The sequence below is a fragment of the Macrobrachium rosenbergii genome, chromosome 4 (genome assembly GCF_040412425.1).
Source record: "Macrobrachium rosenbergii isolate ZJJX-2024 chromosome 4, ASM4041242v1, whole genome shotgun sequence".
NCBI lineage: Eukaryota > Metazoa > Arthropoda > Malacostraca > Decapoda > Palaemonidae > Macrobrachium > Macrobrachium rosenbergii.
This window is the reverse complement of record NC_089744.1, coordinates 76,232,056-76,257,793: the sequence shown is the minus strand read 5'-3', so window position 1 is coordinate 76,257,793 and position 25,738 is coordinate 76,232,056. Positions and strand designations below refer to the sequence as shown.

General features: G+C 35.6%; 1 long non-coding RNA gene across 1 annotated transcript in view; it reads right to left on the bottom strand.

The window, feature by feature from the left end:
* Positions 1-18,159: 18,159 nt before the first annotated feature.
* Positions 18,160-25,738, bottom strand: part of LOC136835827 (uncharacterized) — a 29,979-nt gene continuing 22,400 nt past the window's right edge. The window contains exon 4 of the long non-coding RNA XR_010852261.1: positions 18,160-21,386. This is a non-coding gene — a long non-coding RNA (uncharacterized lncRNA). The remainder of the gene's footprint in view (positions 21,387-25,738) is intronic.

Sequence of the window (25,738 nt, the reverse complement as noted above, 5' to 3'; positions counted from 1 at the left end):
TCTTGTAGAAAACGGGAAACATTAAGCAAAAGACAAGCAATTATAATATACATATTTTCGAATGCATTCTGGATAGTGTTATAAGATCTGTCTTCGGAGATATTTATACATAAGATTGACTTGTTTTGATCAGTGATAATTAACTAAAATTGCTTGGTATATATGATGCAAAAATACTCTATATGCAGAATATCCTCATTTCTGGGAAATTTCTTATTCTGAATTGTCACATTTTACTCTGAAGTTAACGATTAGATCCGGTTGTTTAAAATTCCCTTTCCTGGCCAAACTCACGTAAAATTTGTGATGTAATGGAGTTGTTCTGACTTGTAGAGCATCATTTGGTAAGATTAGAGAACTAATTCTTTTGGGCAGAATTTATCCTTTTTGCTGATGTTGGATTTGATTGGCTGTATCTATCACATGCTTTTTTTATTTTAATGATTTACTTGATAATACTTCACAAGTTTATTTTCAAGTATTCAGTATCATTTATATCCTGCCAGATGTCTTTAAAGGTATGAAGTTTCAAGATATTTACAAAAGTTAAAAGTTGTCTTAAAGGATGTAAGTCTCTCAGATCATTTGCAAAGTTAAAAGTTATCCTTTTGGTCAACATATGACAAAACTTTTCGTTATATTTCAGACACATACAGTCTTTTCAAAAGGGGGTACCAGCTGGGGGCTTAAACACCTTCTCGTCTTAGGTTAAACATTTGTTTTGTGTAATTGAAATAAAGAAGGGATAAATACCACAATGACCATTGTTAGCAGTCTGTGTGAAAAAACCTTACAAGTTCATAGCATTGTCAGTTAATCAGACAAAACCAGGTGTGTGTGTTGGGGGCGGGGGCAATAATTTAGAGAAATTTTGATGGAAATCTATGGTCTAACATTGAAAGGAACTAAGTTATTTGACAAGCGTAACATATAATAAATTGGCCTTTGATATACAGGAAAGGTTATTATACTATCACCAATTGCCTTACCAAAAGGCATGCTTGGATTTTGAGGTGGTGTGAGGTAACAACTAGACTTCACGTAATTCAAGAGATTAATTTTTATACAATGGCTTTCCCCGTCATGTAATGGGATGAGGAAGTTGTCCTCATTATAAAAGCTTAATTGATATGAAAGTATACAAGTGCAAAGCTTGGTAAGATTTAGATAAATCAGATCTATGGAGAAGCTCGTTGCCATTTCTTACAGAAGTTACAGGAACTTGTAATGTCAATTTTTGTAATGTTTGCGTCAGTTTATGATGGTTACTTGACTTCAGGTGTTGGCAGGTTTCCACTGAAGGTTTGTAGACAACGAAAATGTTGTACTGATTGACTGAGCTTGGTGTTGGCTCTTAGAATTGGAGATGCGTGCCCCTGATGTGAGGTGGTTATGTAATGGTGGTTCTGGTTGGGGCGTTTATTGCTGGGAGAGTATGCGACTTGATTTTATTGTTTCGCAAATATTTAGAAGTATAACTGGTATAGCTTCTTCACTTATGCAAAATTGTCTTTGAAGTCGAATCTCGGCTGGTTTTACAGTTAAACATAATACCTGATCATTTGTGACTTGATTAAAGACACTGGTCATGACGTAGGTTTGAAATTTTCCCGAGTTTGACCTTGATATGCAATTAAACTTTGAAGATGTCAGGCGATTTGTGTAGAGGTTTTCTGCGCTTTGATCTTCTGGAATTTTATTGTCAAGGTCGAATCAGAAAATATGTACATTGGTAATGCCTGTCATTTTTTTTATCATTGTGGTTTGTGCCTTAAGTCAAGTTCTTGTTCGTGGTGCCTTGGAGTTCCAAATATTAGTCGATAGTAAAGTTCTGGAATATGATGAATTTAAGGACTGAAGTTTAGTGTTTAGCGACTCTTGTTAAGAAACAGTTTGATAAATTAAGATTTGTGCTCAATGTTTTTAAGTTCGTGGTAATAAACTTTGGTCCACAGCAAAGCTTGATAATGTCTACCTTGTGATGTTCAAGGTACATAATGACTGGATTGTTTTTTCGGTCTGTATATGGGATTCACATCAGTTTGTATTGTTTGGGTTTTTGGACTAAGGAAGAGTTTGGTTTGACAGTGCAGTATGGAACACTGACCGAATTCCTTCGTGATAGTGGTGTTGATTGTTTAGTACTTTTGATAGTCTGGTCTTCAGGAGTGTTTCTTGGTGAAAACTGGGTTGATATTCGAATGTTAGGTGGTGACAGTGAATTTGGTAGCCAACAATTTGTTGGTGACAGCGGAATTTGGTGTTGGGAAATCGCTTGTTGGAGTTTGGGCTTCAGGCCTCTCTCGTGATAACTTGGACTGCCTTTTCAGTGCACGATGGTAGAATCAGGAGTAATCATCATTATTACTGTCTGAGTATGATACAGAGTTTAAAACCAGTATAACAAGTCCAGGGTTTTAGAAAGTTTGTTAGTCTATGATATTTTCGCATTTCAGGACATACGTCGTTACTTTGGTGTCCTATGGGGTTGAGGAAGTTTCTTTTGGTATTTGATGTTCAGGAAGTTTGTTGTGACACGTTTGCGTTTAGGAAGTTTGTTCTTGTGTGGTGGTACATTCACTTTTAAGTCTGTTGATGTGTGAAATTTGGTCTGAGAAAGTCTGGTTTTTCATGATACTCTACTTTCAGAAAACTTGCTTTCTAGATTCTTGTATTCAGATGTGTTGATTTGTAATAGTTTGGTGTTTAGTAAGTTCACTGTTTTGTGCAATTCTCCCTAAAGTCATTCTGATAGTATGTAACATATTTTCATTCTCAGTGTTTTGTGATGCCTTTACCTTCGTGTAGTCTGTTAGTTGTGCCTGTTTTGCTTTCAGGAAGTTTGTTAGCTTTAGATTTTTTTTTGCTTTCAAGAGTTGTGAGTATTTGCATAAAAGTTGTTAAAGTCTGTCAGTTTGTGATATTTCCTGGAAGACCGTTAATTGTTTTTCTTGCTAGGAATTGTTTATTTGTTTATTGTTGCCTGAGAAATCTTGCTAAGTTTGTATTTTTTGAGGTAGAAAGTCATCTGGTTCGGAAATTTTGACAAGAAAGTCCTTTGGTTTATTTGTTTTGGTTTACAAAGTTAAATATATGGTTAATGGATATAAAGACTTATATTATATATGATTTGCCAAGAAAAAATGTTAGTATGTGATGCTTTTCTGCTAGAAAGTCTACTGGTTTGTAAGATTTTTGCCTAGAATGTCTATTGGTCTGGGATTTATCCTCAAGATTCATGCATTACTGGATCAGAATCTCTATATCTCGTGAGTTGAACCTTAGGAAGTCTGTAGTTCATGAGTTTTTCGGGTTGAAAGTATTTCGCCTAAAAAATATGCCTAGAATGGTCTTTTAAGGGGTGAGAGGATTTGCCTGAAAAATATGTATCTTTAGAAAATATTTTTTCCATAAAGTGTCTGCTGTTTTGGAAAGTTTTTAACTAAAATTGTTTGTTGGGAGGATTTCGCCCAGAAAGTGTTAGCTGGAAGTACTTTTTTCTTTTCTGATCATTGTGTTACTTAATTACTTCCGAGATGTATTTGCCTAGAAAGTGTGTTACTTAGGAATTTTTTTTTTTTTTTTTTTGCCTCGAAAGCCTGTTAGTTTGGGTGAGTTTTGTATGAAGACAGTCTGTTAGTTTAGGTAAGGTTTTTATGAAGAAAGTGTTAGTTTGGGTGAGGTGTGTATGAAGAAAGTCTGTTAGTTTGAGTGAGGTTTTTATGAAGAAAATCTGATAGTTTTGGGTGAGTTTTGTATGAAGAAAGTCTGTTAGTATGGGTGAGGGTTTTATGAAAAAAAGTCTGTTAGTTTTGGTGAGGTTTTCATGAAAAAAGTCTGTTAGTTTGGGTTAGGGTTTTATGAAAAAAGTCTGTTAGTTTTGGTGAGGTTTTTATGAAGAAAGTCTGTTAGTTTGGGTTAGAGTTTTATGAAGAAAGTCTGTTAGTTTGGGTGAGGTTTTTATGAAGAAAGTCTGTTAGTTTGGGTTAGGGTTTTATGAAGAAAGTCTGTTAGTTTGGGTGAGGTTTTTATGAAGAAAGTCTGTTAGTTTGGGTAAGGTTTTTATGAAGAAAGTCTGTTGGTTTGGGTGAGGTTTTTATGAAGAAAGTCTGTTAGTTTGGGTAAGATTTGAAGAAAGTCTGTTGGTTTTGAGGTTTTATGAAGAAAGTCTGTTAGTTTGGGTGAGGTTTTTATGAAGAAAGTCTGTTAGTTTGGGTGAGGTTTTATGAAGAAAGTCTGTTAGTTTGGGTAAGGTTTTTTGAAGAAAGTCTGTTGGTTTGGGTGAGGTTTTATGAAGAAAGTCTGTTAGTTTGGGTAAAGTTTTTATGAAGAAAGTCTGTTAGTTTGGGTGTGGTTTTTATGAAAAAGTCTGTTAGTTTGGGTTAGGGTTTTATGAAGAAAGTCTGTTAGTTTGGGTAAGGTTTTTTATGAAGAAAGTCTGTTAGTTTGGGTTAGGGTTTTATGAAGAAAGTCTGTTAGTTTGGGTGAGGTTTTTATGAAGAAAGTCTGTTAGTTTGGGTAAGGTTTTTATGAAGAAAGTCTGTTAGTTTGGGTGAGGTTTTATGAAGAAAGTCTGTTAGTTTAGTAAGGTTTTTGAAGAAAGTCTGTTAGTTTGGGTGAGGTTTTATGAAGAAAGTCTGTTTTTTAGGTTTTTGAAGAAAGTCTGTTAGTTTGGGTGAGGTTTTTTTATGAAGAAAGTCTGTTAGTTTGGGTGAGGTTTTTATGAAGAAAGTCTGTTAGTTTGGATAGAGTTTTTTTTAAGAAAGTCTGTTAGTTTGGGTAAGGTTTTTATGAAGAAAGTCTGTTAGTTTGGGTGAGGTTTTTATGAAGAAAGTCTGTTAGTTTGGGTGAGGTTTTTATGAAGAAAGTCTGTTAGTTTGGGTGAGGTTTTTATGAAGAAAGTCTGTTAGTTTGGGTGAGGTTTTTATGAAGAAAGTCTGTTAGTTTGGGTGAGGTTTTTATGAAGAAAGTCTGTTAGTTTGGGTGAGGTTTTTATGAAGAAAGTCTGTTAGTTTGGGTAAGGTTTTTATGAAGAAAGTCTGCTGATTCAGGGTAAACTTTGGCTTCCTGCCAATTCTTTACTTTGTGATTCTTTGGCTAGAAAATCTTTTGGTTTGTAAGTTCACAACACAGAGACTCTCTTTTCTTTCTCAGGATGGCGAAGTTTTGTTGGAAAAGTTTTTGCTTGTTCTACAGACTTTGTTAGTGTGTGAGAAATGATGTTTGTACAGAAGGTGTGCATTTGCCTACAGAGTGGGTCAGTTTGGGAGAATTGGTTTCTGCTCAGAAAGTGGAGAATTTCTGACCTAAAAAAAAAAGTGTCGTTTCGTGACATTTTACTTGACAGTGCTTGTTCGTCAGTTTTCGATGTTATTTACCCCATGTTTGTTTTTTATTCTATTTAATCACTGCCTACAAGTTTGTCAGTTTGTCAGCTGGGAAGAGTTCTTAGACCAGAGATTTTTTTCACAGAATTTGAGTTTCTTAATTTATTTTACCCAGAAAATCTGTCAGTTCTGGAGTGTTTTTGTCTAAGAGTAATCGCAAGAACTGAAGTTTAGCATTCTCTTTGTAGTTTTGGATATAAACCACATCGTCAAGAATTGGGGGTCCAATAACATGGGAAATTATAATTAGTGACTGGAGCAGGGAAAAATATCGGTAATTCTATGTCAACTGAGAGATAAAAATCTGCTTAACTGATCTGACACTTTCGATGATAGCTGTGTTTCATTATTATAAGTAACAAATGTAAGAATCATACAAAATTACATTATTGTTATAAAGGTCTTTATGAAGTGTACAATTACGATCGAACAGTTAATATAAAAGGCCAAGAAGATTTAGAGTAACAAACAGTTATTAAAACTTGGTTTGTCAGCGGTTTAGTATTAGCATTTAAAGGCAAGTCTTGAGGTATGGTGTCTAAATTAAAATCAGTAATCCTTCATGAAGTTTTTCCTAACCAGTACTCGTTTGAAAATGGTATGTACATTATTCTATGGCCTTGTACTGGTGGATCATTAAAGAGTTGCAGTTTTTGGTGTCCTGTAGCCCTACTCTAGTATGTAAAACAGTAATTTTAATGTATAAGCCTGTTCTAGTGAGCAACATGAAAACGTGGGTTTCTTGTTCAATATTGAACAGAATTTTCATTTTTGGGCAATATTTAGTCACGTGGCCCTCTTCTGATAAGAAAGAAATTTTTACAGTCTTGTATTTGGTGGTCAACATGAAACTATTGTGTCTTGCAGCCCTGTTCTGGAGATCAGCATAAAACTGCCTTTCAAAGACACTTAAAAACTGAAAGCTGAAAGATATTCTAACTTCTAATCACCTGAAGGAATGTTTCAGCCAGGTGCTGGACATTCCTCCCTAATTACCTGACAATGGGATGGATTTTTGTAAGGGATATCACACAGAACCTAAAGTGGCCCGGTGGTCCACGTGTACGGTGAAGGTTGACGTTAGTCCGACCTGCTGTCCCGCTGGGGGAGGAAGAACGGGCCAGGAGGATATTAGCTTTGCACGTCTCTGACCATTTACCTGACTCAATCACTTACACTGAATGGTGTCATTAGGCCTATTAAGACGAAGTGGTGGTTTGTTTTGGGAGGGGGGGTGCCCGAAGGCGCACTTGTTCCACCTGAAGGTGTTTGGGTCACTTGTCTGCTTTTGGAGGGACTGCATTGTGTGTCTTGGTGTAATTGATTGCTTTTGTTGTAACAAAAGACTTGAGGATAACTTGTAATTTGAAGTAAAATAAAATTAATTAGCTTATGTTTGGTTTACTTGTGAAATTCCTGTGATTCTCTAGTTCAGAAAGACATCTGAGAGTATAAATGAATATTCCATACTTTGCAAATAAATCTTGTAGACGAAAATATCACGTATTTTGAAAATAGCACCATATTAAGTGTATGACTTCAAAGTTTTGAATGAATGGGTTGAAATAAAAGTTAACAAATTTAGATCTATATTGCAAAATATTTTGGTGCGTGTAGAGTTAATAAGCTAATCAATTAAAGTCTCTTAAACTGCAGCTAAATTTTTAATTGAAAATATAAAACCAGATTTATAGATAAAATATGAAAATGCTGCAAAAATGTGATTTTGAGAAAAATTGAAACTAAGTAACAAATGCTGGGAAAATACAGTAAATTATTAGTCAGTTACTATGTGCATAATTCTATAACACTACCCCTTTTACTACGAGTTCTGTCAAACCGAAAGCGTTCAATGATTTCTCAGGTCAAAAAATGACCCTCTAATCGTGGAACTTAGTGTTTTACAAGTTCGATTTAAAAGCATTGCATCATCGAATTTACATGGAAAAAGTAAGTCAGGCAAAGGTATTTGAAGGAGCGAAATCTAACGGTAAAAGTACGAGGTGAAACTCGCCAATTTTAGTTTTAAAAAGTCCATCTAAATGGGACTGATCTGGGAAAATAATAGAACTTGAAGTCTCCGCTGTAGAGTATTTCTACATCGGATGGGGTTGTCACAGCAACTTATTGTCTGGCGTTGTAGCATTTTTGACACGAACTTTGACAAAGTAGTAACATCTGTAGCAAAATTAAATTGTCATTGTTTGTATGACCGTTACGAACGTGACAAGACACCAATTTTGCCACCAGTGTTGGTATTTTGGCATCACATTTCACGTCAAAATGCTGGGAGATGCCAGGTTAACAGACTGTGTGAGGCCTTTAAAATGTACTAAGTTATGTCAGTCACCTTCGTATAGCAGAATGAAGTATATATATATATATATATATATATATATATATATATATATATATATATATATATATATAATATAATATATATATATATATATATATATATATATATAATATATATATGTATATATATATATATAGATAGATAGATAGATAGATAGATAGATATCCGTATCAAATATTATTTACAAGTAAATGACCATCTACTGATCTAAGTCACGAATTGTGTCAGGTACAGAGTCAATGTCAGGGACGTATTCATCTTAAGTGTCTTTTGCTCGAGTTCCTGCTCCGTTTTCTATGAAGGTTGCATAGAAGAAAACTCATTTTCTGGTTAAGAAGACGTGAGAAACTGTTTCGAAATCTCAATGAAAACGGAAAGACGACTGTCAAAATGTATGTTTACACCCCGTAGATTTCTTACTCGGTTATCCGCAGAGGAACTGGATTTTGGACATTTTTTTTGGCCATTACGCTTAGAGACGAAATTCTGGGGTTACAATTCTATGGGTTTTCACGGCATGTTTCACTAAACATGACATGCCGAGCAAGTATTTGCTTAAGTACGAAATCACAGCCCTTAGAGCGAACGTCGGCTAAGGTTTGCCTTATTGGTAACTTGACCATACCCATCTTGGACTTTGTGTACTTAAAGTTTTCTTTGACATTTGAAAAGGGGCATTCCTTATCAGTGGTATAGAAAAGTACAGCTGGGGAAGAAACACAAGGGAAGTATATATGCGAGGCTTTTTTCCCCATCTCTCAGCCAATCAGCTCAGAAAACAACAGCCCTTTGGGTCGACTTCAAAGTTGGTAACCGACTGGCTGTATACCTCCTGCTGGGGGTATTCTCCCCTTCGGGGCATTGCAATGCTGACTCAAAGGGAAAAAATAAATACTTTTCTTTTATTATCACGAGTAACCTTCCCTAATTGATATTTTTGGATTTCAATAAAAGAACCAGTTATTTATGGTTTTTATTTCCTCTATATTCTACATTGTTCTTACAAGATTAAAATTCATGTGACGTCACAGCCTATGACGTCATCAGTCCTACGCGGTAGTCATTGATGACGTCATCTTGCGTTTACCGTTTTCATTTTTTTGCCGCGCTGGACACAGACTACCCTCCTTACTTGCCAACTCACAGAGTTTTACCTATCGACCGAGCATGGAGCCAGAAGGATGTTAATGTCTGTTAATACTGCTTCAGAAGCGAGAGTATACACTGATTTTTTGGTGTATGGTATAATTACGTCACAAACTACGACGTAATCACATTTATAGACTTCGTAGGCAGGTCACCGATGACCATTTCCTATCCACATACCACGAGTTTTCTGTAGTGTTTCTAGTCTAAATTAAATTTTACATTCGTAAGTTTTACGTTATTCTTACCAATACAAATTTTTACCTTTACTCGTAACTTACAAAAGCTTTACTTAGGCCCGAGTTACATCTATCTTTACTTCAAGTCTTTATACAAAAACTTACAGAACTCTTCTACTGTCTCATCAGCTCTCACCAATTTATTTCCAGCCATAATTTCTAAGTATTGCTCAATTTGAATTTCATCAATGGGAGCTTTTATTCGATTTTAAAAACTTTGACGTAGCATTTCTGGAAGCCATCTGTGGCTTTGTAAGGAATATGAGAGAGAGAGAGAGAGAGAGAGAGAGAGAGAGAGAGAGAGAGAGAGAGAGAGAGAGAGAGAGAGAGAGAGAGAGAGAGAGAGAGAGTTAGTTAGTTAGTTAGTTAGTTTACCGCAGTACAGTGAATACTAGTGTGTGAGCGAGCGAGTTTTACCACACTACAATGAAACACTACGAACTGGAGAAATTCTTTACCAGCCTGTGTATCAGACTGCAATAATACAGAATGATTTGATGAGAGAGAGAATGTTCGAAATTTGCATGAACCTTCAGGTTTACAAATGCTCATTTTCGTCAGTCTTAACAGCAAAGCAATTCAACTCGTAATTTCAAGATCACCATAATTGACACCTAATTCCAAGAGACCCAGCCCTCTTGTCCAAGACTCTGACATTCTAGAGCCACTCAGCAGCAAGAATGAAAGGGCGTTTCTCAAACTTTTACCTTGAAACTGTCTATATACTTCAAGAAGAGTAAAATTAAAGTGAAAGAGGGGGGAGGGTTAAATGTGCTAGGCAATGGACTTTGGTTGGGATGAACTGATGTAGCTTTAACAAAACTGGTACCGGCAGGGGGAATATCTGGAGAACGTCAATAGCTGTATCCAGCTTTTCAATTATTTCTCTTCGGAAATACTGAATCAAGAAAACAATAGCCTCACACCACATAAATTTGGTAACATTCGTTCTAATAATTTCTGCAGGATCATGGAAAGCATTACATCACTCTATATGCCAAAAACTCCACTGATGGTGTTAAAGACTGCCATGGAAAAAGCCACAAGAACTACAGGGTGTGGTACCTGCCTGACCAAATAAACTAAGACTGGCCGGTGTAAATCAAGGCTCGAGTGGGTGATGTAAAAAGACCTGTGCAAAACGACTAACAGTTACACACAGTAGTGTCACTTGCATTACATAAACGATGCAAGCACGGCTTCTGTCTCAATATTAGCCTGCGAGGATGTGAGGTTTGTTCTGGAACACTGCCTTATAGAGTACATTTTAAAAGCAGCTGGTACTGATGCCAATACAAAAAAAAATGGTGAAAATAAGAGACTGGCTTCACTGATCGACAGGCAGGTTTAGTTACAGCTGGCTGTTTTGAGCCTGAGCAGCCTGTGTCAACAAGAAGAGTAACAGGACAAAGCTCAAAATAAAAAATGCATATTAGATGAGGTTAAAAAAAAACATGAAGGGCATATGAGGTTCCACAAACAATAGTTACTTGAACTGTCAAGTCATCTAAGATGTTAAGTCCAAGACTAAGGTTACAATCCTAATTGTATTACACAACAGACTTAAGCAAACACGAAAAGGAAACTGCATGAAAAACTGGTTCTTAGAGAAAAGAGGAGCTATATATTTAATATAAGTCCACCCTTGTGACCACAAATGGACAATAGATATACAACCAGCAGGGAATGCATACCTTATAATGTCTACAAGACACGAGAGTGAACTGCAAGTGGCCTATCTGACAACATACAGTAAGCACACAACAGTATTCAACACCTATCCCAAAGGTGAAGGTTAGAGAGAGCAGAATACCAAAATAGTGTTAATACAATAGAAATGACAAGATAGCACTGGTCAATAAAATTCAAATAATAATGTGTGCCATATTATTCTTCAATCGTGAAGTTCCCTTACTGATTAAGCACTATAAGTTAATTTGGAAATCAGGAATTCGGTACCTGGCAAAACGGCCAAAAATGGCAATTTTGCATCAACGGTTTCTCTTTTTTCTTTCATAAACATAACTGTTGGAGAGAAGTTAACAGGCAAAAATTTAAAGAGAAATATGGAGACTAAGAGAGAGAGGAAAAACTTTAAAATGTTCTCGTCGTAAGGACAAAATTCAACCCTTTTTCACCGATGCCTTCATAATGGTCTGAGTATAATGAACGAAATATAAAAACTAGGTCCAAGCCAAGCGCAGGGACCTGTGAGCTCATTTAGTACTGAAAGGGAAACAGTAACACAGTTTGAAAGGTGTAACAGGAGGAAAACCCTAGTTGCACTATGAAACAATTGTTAGGAAAGTAAGATGGAAGGAAATACGAATGGAGATGTAGTTAAGAGGAATGAAATAGGTTGCAGGAACCCTGCAAGGAGCCCAAGTAATGCCTACAGTGCACTGATGCCTCTAGCCCTCTACAGGGTTGCTGGTCTATGTAATGAAAGCGTGAAATTACCAGTCTAAAGCCACAAATGTTTCTAGCAGTCAGATAGGGAATGGGTCATCTTGAGTACAGGCCACTGTGCCAATGCTAAATTATTTAAACTTTGCAGGTAAGAGAAATGGTCACTGATAAACCTGAAAGAAGCCCATTATTCAATTCAAGCATGAAGAACAGTTTCCATCCCCATTTATATAAAAATACTCAGAGCAGACTTAACCAAGGGTATGTTATGGTTCCTCTGAGAAAAACGACTACTGCATCTACTTTTAATATTACCAAATCTGACACATCTACGGGTTTCAACTTCCAAGCTGAAACCATCATGGGATGGATAAGATTCATATTTTCAAAATATTCAAAACAATCAAACACTCATTTAAATCTTGTTAGGCACTTGGCTTCCTGAGCAAACAAGCATCGACAAGTAAATGAAAGCAAATATAACTTATCAAATCATTAACAATAAACGGCAACTACTAAAGCAACGGTCTCTTGGACTTCTTTGAGAACCAGCATCAATATTAGTGTTATGATGACCATTCAACAATCTTAGAGTTAAAGGAAAGAAAACCTTATAGTACTGTGTAGTGTAACAACATTGCATGCAAACAGATGATGCATGCTGGTGCTCTTCGATGGGAATAGTACACTTAGTCCTGCAAAATGAAGCAAAATGGAAACATCCCTGCAGGAGACACCAGCAAGAATCGGAAACCTAAAGGCAAAACCTTCTGGTGACAAGAGAGAAAGATGCAGACTTGAAAGTGAGCTACAGTTTATATTTTGTAATCTACAAAATGTAAAGAAATTTACCATATGAGTATGCCTCAGGCAAAGATGTGATTCCCACAGTGGGGAGGAATGCAAAAGAGAACTGTTCTATTCACAGAACTAGTTCAACCAAAGGGCAAAGGGTTAAGATACATAAGGTATCCATATCGATTCATTACCGCAAAAATGATTGCTAATGCAAAATCCTCAGAAAAAGCCAAGGAGCTTCACATACCAAACCATTAACCAAGCACACAAAAGAAATTGTGTGCTACACCTCAAGGTTATGAACAAATTAATGATGTACCCTTCAAATTAAAAAAACGCTGAGGAAGACTTAAAAAAGTAATGAGAAAACACATGTAAACCAGTTTCTGTCATATAATAAAGAATTCAACCAACACCCGTTATAATTACTTGCAGCTCAACCTTGATGTATTCACAAGGCTAATTTGTCCTTGCAGATAAGAAATGCAACGTAAGCAAGATATCTTGCAATACATAAAGCACACCAAACATTATAACAAACATCAACATGAAATATGAGCTTAAAAATAGGAGCAGAAATATTTGATAAGAAACTTTTGGCTAGTAATTGCACAATTGGTCTCCCTGCTCTGACCAGCAACAAGGTATATGAAATCAAGGCCAACAGACAAGTAAAAAGGTTTTAATAGTGTAGCAGGAGGAAAACCTTGCAGCTGCACTATGAATCAATTGTTCAGAGGGAGGAAAGATAGGATAGGATAAAGAGAATATGAACGCAACTACAGTAAAAGGAATGAAAGAGGTTGCAACTAGGGGCCGAAGGGATGCTGCAAAGAACCTTAAGTAATGACTAAAATGCACTATGTGAGGTGCACTGACGGCACAACACCAGACCAACAAAATAGGCCATTGGTAAAGCAGTATAACAGGAAGACTGTAATACATGTGAAAATTAACTAAGTTTGAAAATTTATTTCTGAATGTACTCAGAGAGAGAGAGAGAGAGAGAGAGAGAGAGAGAGAGAGAGAGAGAGAGAGAGAGAGAGAGAGAGATGGATGAATACAGGTTAACAAAACTCACAAAAAATTTATTAAAAAGAAACCTAAAATATCTTACAATAAAGAGCAAAACACAGTTGAACACGTAGCAAACCTTTTACATTTTCCATTACAATAAAATACATTATTCTGTGATCAAGAGGAAAGGATAAAACACGATGCTGCAAAGACTGCACTGAATATTCATTCTACCTTTTGAAACATATATGTGTATAGATAACATGTGAAAGCTTTACAACTTATGTGTTCCCTTTCTAATAGTGATGACACAGCAGTCACACTAGACAGACATATTAACGATTAGGCCTACATAACACAATACGGCAGAACTCTTACAAATGTATGATGTGGTTTGGTCATTAATACCCTCTACCCTATGACCAATACAAAATCTCCAATAGCTTTTGTTAGATTACAAAAAATACATAAGGCAGCGTTAGGCCTTGTTATTATTATTATTATTATTATTTAGAAGATGAAACCTTTTCATATGGAACAAGCTCACAGGGGCCATTGATCTGAAAATGAAGCTTCCAAAGAATATGGTGTCCATGGGAAATAAGAAACAGGAGGTAATATGAAAAATCAGAAAAGATCAGTTATTAGAAAAGAAAAAATAAATGAACAAATTAATAAATAAAGATAAAAATCTACATCTATTATAGAATACAGGGACCTGTACAGAGAACTTTTGGGAATCTGTATCAATATCAGATTGAAAAGAGTAATCAAACAGATTCCTGATAGTATATCTGTAGAAATTTACTTTTAAATATATTTATACCCATAAATAACTGGATTTGTTTCTCCATTTCAAGTCTCATGCTACTATGAGTATTTTTCAATGAACTCATTCCTCATCAATCCATAAAAGTGAAACTTTGGTATTAAAACACCACTAGTTGCTGGTAAGAATTCTGTACACAAAATTTAAACCAACACTGGCATGAAAGTTCAGTGGAAGTCCTCTTTTGAACACCATTTTATGCAAGAAAGACAAACCAAGCCAGTTCATGGTAAAGGTGAAGGTCTAATTGCATAAAAATCATCTTTTTATCAAATCAGTATCGAGGCCCAAGTTATTGAATATTGAAAAATGACAACACAACCTGCAGCACCTTGCACAAAGTATGAGTTCTCCTAAATGCTGTATGGGAATAACTGTAATGCAAACAAGAACAGTTTAGATTAATGGTTTTTTCATTTCTCTACAACAATGACAAAAATGCTAAAAAAAAAAAAAAAAGATTAATAAAAGAATGTTACACAAAATGCCCCTCAAAGAAATAATGAAAGTCTCAGACTAAACCAATAAAAAATAGGTAAATGCGCACTTGAAGAAATTAATTGAGAAATGATACAAAACACAATTTTACCACAAGTGCTGGGACCTACGCGGTCATTCAGAGCTGACAAGAAAATCGAGTATAAAAGGTTAAAAAGGTGTAACAGGAGGAAAACCTCGCGTTTGCACTACGAAACAATTGTTCGGAGAGGGTTGAGGAAAGTAAGGTGGAAGGAAGAGAATTAAATAGAGGTACAGTAAAAGTGTAATGAAACAATGGAGGCTTTAACGGCAAAGTGTTGCACTTGCCGCCGATTTGGAGTTAAGCACACCAACGTCATCTCTAACCCTCTAGCTGTGGGGAGAAGAAATTTCAGTTCAAATTTCCCGCAACAACAAGGTCGAAAAATTTTGTAACATTATATACTTCTTTGGTTAGTGACGCTGAAGGCTGCATAAAAAGAGTCCAAGTGCCCGTGGGCATAAACCAATCATGAGTCCAGACGCCCTGCCACACCTCCCGCACAGCCAATGAGAAAGGTCATTCAGCTACCACTGCAATAAAAACATTCTTGTACCTTCCAAGAAAATCTTTTTGTTCTTTATTCATTAATATCTTCATCATGTTAAACGAATGTAGATGCCAATGTTCCAGGACTTCCAGAGGAGAGAAACTAACTGGAAGCAAAATAGCCAAAAAGCTTACGTAACAAAGGTGAGGCGTATAAAGCTGAAAAGATCTGGTTCCATTCATCCCCAAGATTTTCATAACAGGTTCAACCAGCTTTTTGTGATCAAGAACCTCACTGCTACCCCAGATACCAAGATAAATGAGAATGACTTGGATAATACAGTAAATTGGCGCTTACGTTTTTTCCAATCAAAATGTATTTTAGCCATTAAACAATATTGTTTTGTGAGACGACTGTATCAGCTTCAGGTTGATTAAAAAAAGTAAGATGGAAGGACTAGTTATTCCTGTAAGATTAAGATAATCAAGGAAATTATCCAGAATGATAAATAAAACAAAGATAAGGTTAGGGGTATTGGTGTGTGTTTTGAGGTTCAGTGTACTGGAGTATAAGATTGACTTCAAGATGAATGCAGTCACTTTGCATGCATTAAAAGCTATTTTACAATGTAATGGTGTCGTACCTCATTTAAATGTTGAGATATCGCATTTGAAAGTAGCCAAACTTTGACTGTTTTTCTCCAATTTTAGTTTTTGGCGCTTGAGACACTGAAACAATTGTAAGATGGAAGGAAGAGAATTAAATAGAGTACTGCAAAAGTGGAAAAGCTGCACTATTTTGAAACAATTGTTAGGAGAGGGTGGAAAGTAAGATGGTAGAAAGAGAATATAAGCTGAGGCATAGTCAAAGGAATGAAATGGTGCACCACACGAGGTGCACTGAGGGGAAGAGGAGGGTGCCCAGGAGGCTAAGATAATGATGATGAGGTGAGTGAAAAAAAAAAAAAATAATAATAAATAAGCTTGGAACAGAAACTTGGCTGAGTAAAGACAAATGAAATGCAAAATGAAAGAAAGCAGAAGGAAAGGAAATAAGAAAAAATAGAAGGGAATCATTACAAAAAATTGTTTTGAATGAAGAGAATGAACATGAATTGCAGGATACTGATGCGACAAAAAGGTCCAACAGAAAATAATGTGATATCTGAAGATAGAAGGCAATACCATAACACACACACTGTTCAAACCAGCTGGAGAACTATGTAGTCATTTAAGGACTGACCAGAATTCATGGAATTTTCATATGATTTCCTATACTCTTCTAAAACTTCTTCCATACGAATACCACATTCTTTGGAAGTTTGAATTTAAAGTCAACGGCCCCTGTGGGCTTGTTCCACATAAATAGGGGTTTATCTTCAGTATAATAATAATAATAATAATAATAATAATAATAATAATAATAATAATAATAATAATAATAATATATGAAGGTAACAGACCCTCTTTCAATCATGTTTTGTTAAAGAGGATGGCAGCATCAGTGGAATTGATTTTATATATGGTCTTCTCAATTCTTCTTATTATTTTCTTCTTGTCAGGACTGGTATTTGATGATGATAATAATAATAATAATAATAATAATAATAATAATAATAATAATAATAATAATAATAATAATAATAATAATAATAATAATAATAATAATAATAATACTTTTCACAATAAGTGAATCTTCACTTAGAACAATCCTTGAAAGCAGACCTGCAAGGGAAGACTCAACAGAATACCAATAACAAGAGAGAGATTAGAGTAAGAAACAATGACTGAATGACAAAACAATAAAAATATACAAAACGATATGACAAACTTGAGTAGCACTTTAAGGGAGATGGGGAAAAATAAACATACATCACAAAGTATTAAATGCAGAAGAATAAGACTGCTGGAATATGGTATGAAAGTGTGTGAAGACAAAATTGAGATAAGGTCGAAAAACTGAGGACAGTCACTCAGTCAGTTTAGCTTAGTACTAGGAAGTACACCCCACACAATCTTCATAAATAGTACTAGGAAGTACACCCCACACAATCTTCATAAAGAGGTAACTGCATAAGCTTAAACCCTGTTAAAGCACTCTACAGAAGTCCTCAGACTGTACCACAGTACAATGATGTGAGGAATAAAGGACCTCAACACGGAGCATATTGCAAAGTGGAGGCAGTTCCATTATCTTTGAGACTGTTTATGATGTGAGGCTGGAACTGAAAAAGCAGTCATTACAGAAAAAATAAATTTTCATAATAGAATTTATTATTGGATACTTACCTACTGTAAAAGATAGCTTATACCTCCTTGCTTATCAGAGAGGAGGTATAAGCTATCTTCAACAGCAGGTAAGATTAATCCCAAATAATATATGAGCCATAATCTGGCTTAAATTTTAAAAGATTAAAGGAATAGTGGAAGGAAGAGTATGAATTTATAGTGCCTATCCAAGACCTTTGTTACTGTAAACAGCAAAAGAGGACACAAAGGCAATGGAGGAGAAATTGATAAGACACTATGAAAAATGATAGAGTTTTGTGTCTAGTCTGGGTTCAGACAATCTTTCCCCACCTGAGAACATAGAAGAGATGTGGACAGGCTGGAAAACAGGTGATAAATTTTAATCTTCTAGATGAAGAGGAGAGAGAAGCAAGGAAAATGCTATTAGTGAAGCTGAAGATATTTAGGACCTGGGCCATATGGTAATTCAGGATAGAAGTGCATAGATGGAATGGAATATAAAATTAGGCCAAATGCCAAGCGCTGGGCCCTATGATGTCATTCAGCAATGAAAGAGAAGCTGAGAGTAAAAAGGTGTAGTAGGAGGAAAACTTTGCAGTTGCACTATGAAACAATTACGAGAGGGTGGAAAGTAAGATGGAAGAAAGATATGAATTCAAACAGTAGAAGGAATTAAACAGATTGCAGCTAACGGCTGATGGGACACTGCAAAGAACCTTAAGTAATACCTACAAGGCACCATGAGGGGTGCACTGATGGCACTAACCCCCTACAGTAGAGAAGTACATAAAGGACAAGAAAATGGAGAAAACTCTTCTGAAACCTGATAAAAGGAATAAGCTTTCAATCTAGTTTTATGACATTAACAGTATTTAGCATTCAATAGTTAAAAAAAATAATGACCTAAGTTCTCTCAATTCTTTACTCTCAGAGGCTTTCCCAAAATGTTTTCTTTCTGTGGGCAAAATATATCATTCACAAGTATAAATGAATTTTTAGAAAATCAAACCTTCTACTGTATGGCATCATAAGTTGTTACACATCTAGAATAATGAATGATACAGCATTTGCTACAACGTTTTTCCTCCCATGAACATATCTAACACCTCCTTCAAATCTAAGTATGGCAAAACACACCAAATTCTTTCAAATAAGCACCAGAAACACAGTGTTACATTTGCTATTGAGCCAAGAGCACTAGCGGATGTATGCATGTATAATATGCAAACTGGTGGCCCCCATGAAATTTCTCTGGATCCACTACTGACCAAGAGTCTTGTCTTTTTTACCAATCAAATTTCCTCTAAACCATTTCTAATTCATTAAAATTTCGAGACTGTGAAGCATTAAATTTCAATGTTTACTTAATATTTGCACTGAGTTACTATAATCTAAATTACTCGTATATAACTGAATTTCTCTCTATAACTTTTACTTCTTGCAGAGCATATCTGGAATAATGAGACAAGGTTGAAACTTAACAATTACAGCACCTAAACTTTTAGCTACATATACATTATTGCAAATTTGCTTAGCTTTTTTTTTACTGCGCATCCACAACCGTGAGGTACATTTTGTTACTTTGTATACTGCCTGACAATCAAATGCCTGCTTGTGGGCTAAGAGTTACAACAAAAACATTCTTACTCCATTAATCCTATAAAGAAAAGCAATCACAAATATGTTCAGACAGCCAAAGCAATTACTTATACCTTTTTGCCATGACAATGTAAAACACATGAATGGATTTTAAAAATATGGCAGCTGCACAAACGTATTTAAAAACACCAATTTACTTGTCACAGTTTCACGAAAACAAACATATTTTCACTTGTGCCTTAGCAATCAGGAAATTTATTATAAAAAAAACTGATGGTTTTACTAATTGGTGTGGCCTCCACAGACCCCTCCTTCCCATTTTGTCTATCATTAGTCTCCTTCCTCAAATCTATCTGCAGACACTAGATATGCACCAGTCAGAAGAACCGAGATGAAGCCACTCTCAGTGATACAAATAAAAATTTATGAAATAATGGAAGAAAACAGGACAATATATAAGAGAAAGAAAGAATTATATTAAGGAAGAAAGTAAGGAGCAATAACAGGGACAAAGACAAAGAGCTTTGTACCTGCGAAACATAAAATTCTTTTCATATTCAGCAAGAATTCAGCAATGTATAGACCACTTCCTTCAAATTATTGCGGTGCTGTGATTAGTAAATAAGACAACTTAACATCACTGAAGGTGAGCAAATATTTTCATTAAGCCTAACAGATCATTTATCTGCGAAGTAACTTCCAGAGAACAGAAAGTATTTATTTGAAATAAGAGATTGGAGATAGGGAAATATCAAAGAGTAAACAAGAGTAAGAGATAAAACCAATCCATTGACAAGAAAAGTCAGAAATAATAAGGCAATGCGAATGGCATTTTATGGGAGCATTACATCCCCTGTTATTGCAACTTACAAACTGACACTGGCAGGAGGACCATTCCATACTTCAACAGGGGTTTAGGTAGATCACCAGTTTCTATTCTCCCCAGTGGTCAAGACAGTAAAACATCCAAAATGACACTAACAGGAGAATGCTCCAAAAGGAACCAGGGATCCTTTTCATTTGAAGAATGACCAACATGTCCACTCTTAAGATTTCTCAGACTCTACTGAACCTTCACAAACATCCTGTCACTGGGACCAATCATTGCATCTGGAACAGCAGCTATGAAGGAAACAAGTCCTGTCATCCCTTCCTCTTCCAATTTTAGTGGAGCCTTCTTCCTACTTCGATGCTGACCTAGTGGACACTACAAAACATTCCTATTTACCAAGCAGTGTAGGATGATGAAAGAAATACTATGCAATTGGCTGATACTTTGATTTTACTTACAAGCAGCAATACTCAGCAACTTCCACTGCCAGCCCAAATCATTCATACAATATTAGACTGAACCCACTCCAAGTGTCTGCTTTTTAATAGTCAATATTTACCATCTGGAGAAATCAGGGACAGCAGGGTCATAAACATGCACTGTGCAGACAGGCAGTGAACAGTTATAACAACATATTCCTTCAAAGAAAGAACAGAAAAAAGAAAAATATACTGAGTGGTTGTAGTATGTAAGAACAATGTCAATATGTTATAGAGATCTGCATGGTTTCCAGAACTTTCCTGTCACAAATACAGCCTAGATTCCCTATGGTTACCAGACTTACAATAAAGTCCTCTTTTAAAAACAAGGATACTACCTGATGGCCTATGCACTGACAACTGTTTACCCTTTACACTGTTCTTGCTGTCAGCAAGGCTATATGTGTTTTATCTTAACCAATCTTTATTTATCAATGAATTATCATAGGGCAGAACAATGTGTACTGTCCACTTCAAGCCTGTGTCAAAGATGAGCCCTAAGACTCTTGAGGAGTCAGAAAGGCAATAGATACCCTTAACAATTTTATATACCTAAATAATAACATATCACATTTCAATCAACACAGGTTTTGATGGGAATGAACAAATCCTCACGATAACAAGGAAGAGTGAAATGAAGTGAAGTGACGATGAACACTGTCAAATAAGCACTCAATACCTCACATGCACAAAAGGGACCAAAGACATCAGAGTAAGCATCTAATAAGGGGGAGAGAGTCTTTCACAATTGAAAGCCACACAAACAAACATTTTTAACATCACTTGGCTAATCACCTCAGCTGCCCAATCACCCCATTTTTAAGCCAACACTGATGCTAAGGCACAAGTCAAAATAAAGGATTTACAATTCACATGAATATATACTCCAATACAATTGCTGTGTGGAGAAAGACAGAGAAAATATCCATAAAACAAAAACAAAATATCAAGCAGTGGAAGAACTCTGATGAATCCGTCTTCAGATGGCAGATGTATTTGCCTGTACAATATTGTTGCATTGAAAACTCAGCACCTGGAATATAGTCATCATTTAGTATCGGGTACAAGACAGTAATTTTCACACCACAATGCAAATCATTTTCTGAAAAACTTAAAGTTCATATAAATGGCACCTGACATTCTGTACTTCTTAACTTCTATACCAAGTGAATGTTCTTCTCAATTCTCATACTACTCTTCTCACATATACAAGATGATTAACTGTCATTATAGTACTGCCACAATTATAAGGTAGTTCAACCAGACCATTTAGTTCTCTTTATATCCACCCATGTCCCATTGCCAACCCAATCTCCTCTTCTACCCTCCCCTGCTGCTACTGACACTTTCATCATTCACTTGTATGACTAACAGTATGACCTTAGGATAATAACTGTTTACAAGAAAAAACGAATTTGTTATTCATTCACAATGACTTCTGCTATCTGAAACTAAGGCTACTATACGAGTATATGTCCTCACCATCCTTGACTCCTATTATTATTATTATTACCATTAAACTAAACTGACAACACCAAGAGAGTTCACTTTACAGACTCTCAAAGTGTTCTCCAGAAAGACACTAATTAATAACAAGTTGTTGAAAATTAAACGAAGAAAAACCATGTAAGTAGTAGTAGCAGTAGTTTGACAACCAATAGTGAAGTGACCACAGGAAAGGATGAGAAGAGTTGTGCATCTGGGAACCAAACAAGTCTGAAAGACAGGTCATTATTATTCAGTGATGTACTTGGAGAGAGAGAGAGAGAGAGAGAGAGAGAGAGAGAGAGAGAGAGAGAGAGAGAGAGAGAGAGAGAGAATATGCCTATGGTGGAATAAGGATATGCAGTAAGATACAAGCTAAAATGAGTCTAAATGATTATATCATGTTTATGCCTTTGGCTGTTACTATGCTTCCAGTAATGTACTGCCAACCCTCGGAGTTCTCAATTCATTATCTGCTATCTTTGAAGACTATAACTTCTTTGCTTTCATGAGGCAGGTCTCTGGACCCCTTAGTTGGAGCAAACCCTTTCCCTTTTTGCCTTGAAGTCTGGTCCTTATACTGTATAGACCCTGAGTTACTTATTCGAATGACTCTCTCACCAACACAATTTAACCTTCTTATTGATCCAACTTCTCCAATCTTCATTTCTCAAAGATCTCTTACATGACAGCATTTTGTAAACAATTACACACACGTTTTGCTTCACCTCAAAACACGTCAAAAATTGTTGTCTACAGGTAGTCGTCGACTTACGACCTATGCGACTTACGACTGACCGACTTTACGACGGCTACGACAATATAATAATATATAATATTTAATTTTATATATTTTGTAAAATACGTCAACCTTAGCGTACGATACTTTTCCCTTCTGACTTAGCGATACTCATATCCGAGAGATGCTCAGCTTTCAGCGGCGGCCCAATAATGTTTGTGTCGTTTCAAAATGGTAAAAAGATTCATATTTTGCCAATGTAATGCCTTATTTCTATTTTGCAAATAAATGTAATAACAAATTACCGTATTTGATAGCTTATAATACGCATGTCTGCATGGACGCACCCCAATTTCAGCAGGACACTGAGGAAAAAAATAAAGGTTTCTAGCCTATGCTCATATGATTTTGATAGTAAAAACTGTAGTATTAGGTTATCCATATGCATATTGTTTTCTTACCAACATCATCAACAAAAACATTAATAAAGAAGTTATTTTACCATATTTATATTTATCAAAATATGTATTATACAATCAGCCATTTACTCGTCCGAATGTTTCGTCTGCTGCTGAAACTATCATAGGTTTACCAATAGATCGCAACACATTCATTTGTAAACATTGTTTCTTACCGCCAGAATCAACAAAAACATTAATAAGATGTTACCTACAGTAATATATATTTATATATATCCATTATATATTATAAAAGTATGCAATCAAAGGGTAAATTCTTAATAAATAAAAATGTTTCCTATGTGGCTCGAGTCGTGACAATTGAGACAATATGTTGGCTATTCTTAAAGAGAATGCTAGCACGAGTTACGAAGTATCAACTCAACGAAGCCTTGTTATTATGCCTAAAGATAGTAGCAGGAATTATCAACCACCAATTGATCGAAGCCATGTTGTTATGCGTAAAGAGAATGTTAGCAGGAATTGCCAACTACCAACTGAACGAAGCCTTGTTATTCGTAAAGCTCTCGAGATAATCACCAATAGGTGGCAGCACACGTACTGTTTATATCTATAAATGTGGAATGCGGCGATCCGCTGTAGACGACGATAATGATATTAACATTTTAATGAAAATATCGATAATAACAACGTAGATATTGATTATAATACTAGCAGTAGTAATTGCGGTGATGGTAAGTGTGATAATGATAAATAGAATTATAATAAACTTGTTTTTAATAGGTTATTAGGATAACAGCGAATTTACACTAGGCTACAACATCCGTGACGTTTCACGTATAAAATTTAACCAAAATTCTTAAATTTTGAGCCTACATTATAACCATAGGAAACGAAGTTTTTAGGCCATTTTTGTTAAAAAAGTGCATCTTATACGCCGTCAAATACGGTATGTATTTAATTCAAACCTATAAATAAACAAAAGTAAATAATACGTCATACGTGTAGCCGATTGGCAATGCAAATGGCAGATAAGAAAATGTAAACAGACCAGACAGATGGTTTGAATGCCTACAATAAAAATGTTAAATACAGTAATAAAGTAAGTATTAATCAAGAGAGTTCAAGCATGATAAAAGATTTCATATACTAAACGTAAATAATTTCTATACATGCACATTTTTGGATAATATAAAATGTATATGTAGGCTAGTCATACTTAGGAGATATGATGGATAATATGCAGTGGGTACAGAATACACATGTACATATGTGGTTGATGGAGCTTCGTGAGATCGACTTCCGACCGCTCTGTCAGAACCTAATGCCGTCGTAAGTCGACGACTACCTGTATATCTTTTGTCTCCCACAGGGCCCTGTTATGAAAGAAATGAATGATTATTCAATAACTGTATTTTAAGCTGCAACATTTTTCGTAAATCATTAAAATGACAAAACTTCTCAAACTTTCAAAGCACTTTTGCTTTGTAAAACCTGTTCTAACCAGAAAAGTTTGTGTTCTGTTGATAACTATCCAAACGATGATGAATACAATATGCAAACTACTTGCTATACTTCTGCCAATTCCCCAAAAGGAGCATTTACAGGCATGTTTGAATGGAAGAAAGACCTGAGGGCAAATGTTCCATCAACTGTGTGTTTCCCACTTTGGGAGCCTCTGTACCTGAACATCTTGACTTTCCTTCTCAGTTCAGTTTAACTTGTTTTGTTGTCATCTTGTTCAACAGTATTGTTTCATTTTCTTCCTCAAACGGAACAACCATGAACACCACTACTTTTGCAGCAGCTTGCAAAACTATACAAATATTAAAAAACCTGACTCCACCTCTTTCCATCAGTTATATTGTAAAGTTTACGCAGGGTGTATGTGCACTCCCATAAAGAAGAATTTCTTGCCAAATAGCAATGATGGAGAAACCAACTGAATCCATGAAATGGATAAAGAAACTTAAGCTTATTACTTGGAATCATTTAAGGAGATTAACCAGAGTGTTTGATAAAGTCAAAAGAAAGATGCTGCGATTTCTCAAAGTATCTAACATGTTATATGGAGTAATTCTCAGTTTTTTAATCAGACCCCAGTCTTCAGCAACTGTGACATCTCAAATGGTATTACATACTTCAATTCAGTGTTATCCTCTATCATATGATGGTCTTTTCTATACCTTTTAGTTACCCAATTTCCCAACAGATTCAATCATTTGAGGTTCATTGTACTGTTGTATGTGACTTGTACTCATCCTTGACAACTAATGGTTTAGGGTTTAGTCACAACTGTTTGACATTTAACTGGTTATAAATTATTTATCCCATTATGTTCAATGTAAGTAAATATGTGCATTGCAGAGTTTGCTTGATCAGTGACCCTTCCCATCTGAATGGGCGCTTTCTAGTCAATAAAAGTACTGCAGATATTTACAATTCTAAGCACTGGTTTACCAAGACAATTTCTGCCCAATAAACATATATGCAGAGTTTGCTTGATCAGTGACCACTTCCCATCTGAATGGGTATTTCTAGTCAATAAAAGTACTGCAGATGTTACACAATTCTAAGCACCGGTTTACCAAGACAATTTTCTGCCCAATAAACATATATATCACTTACATTTATCAACAGAAGTAGGCTATACCAATGTCAACAAATGAAAATGGGTCCATACCCCACTTGTAATTCAACAAACCATCTGATCCCTGTATTTCAGGGCAACCCTTACGTCTT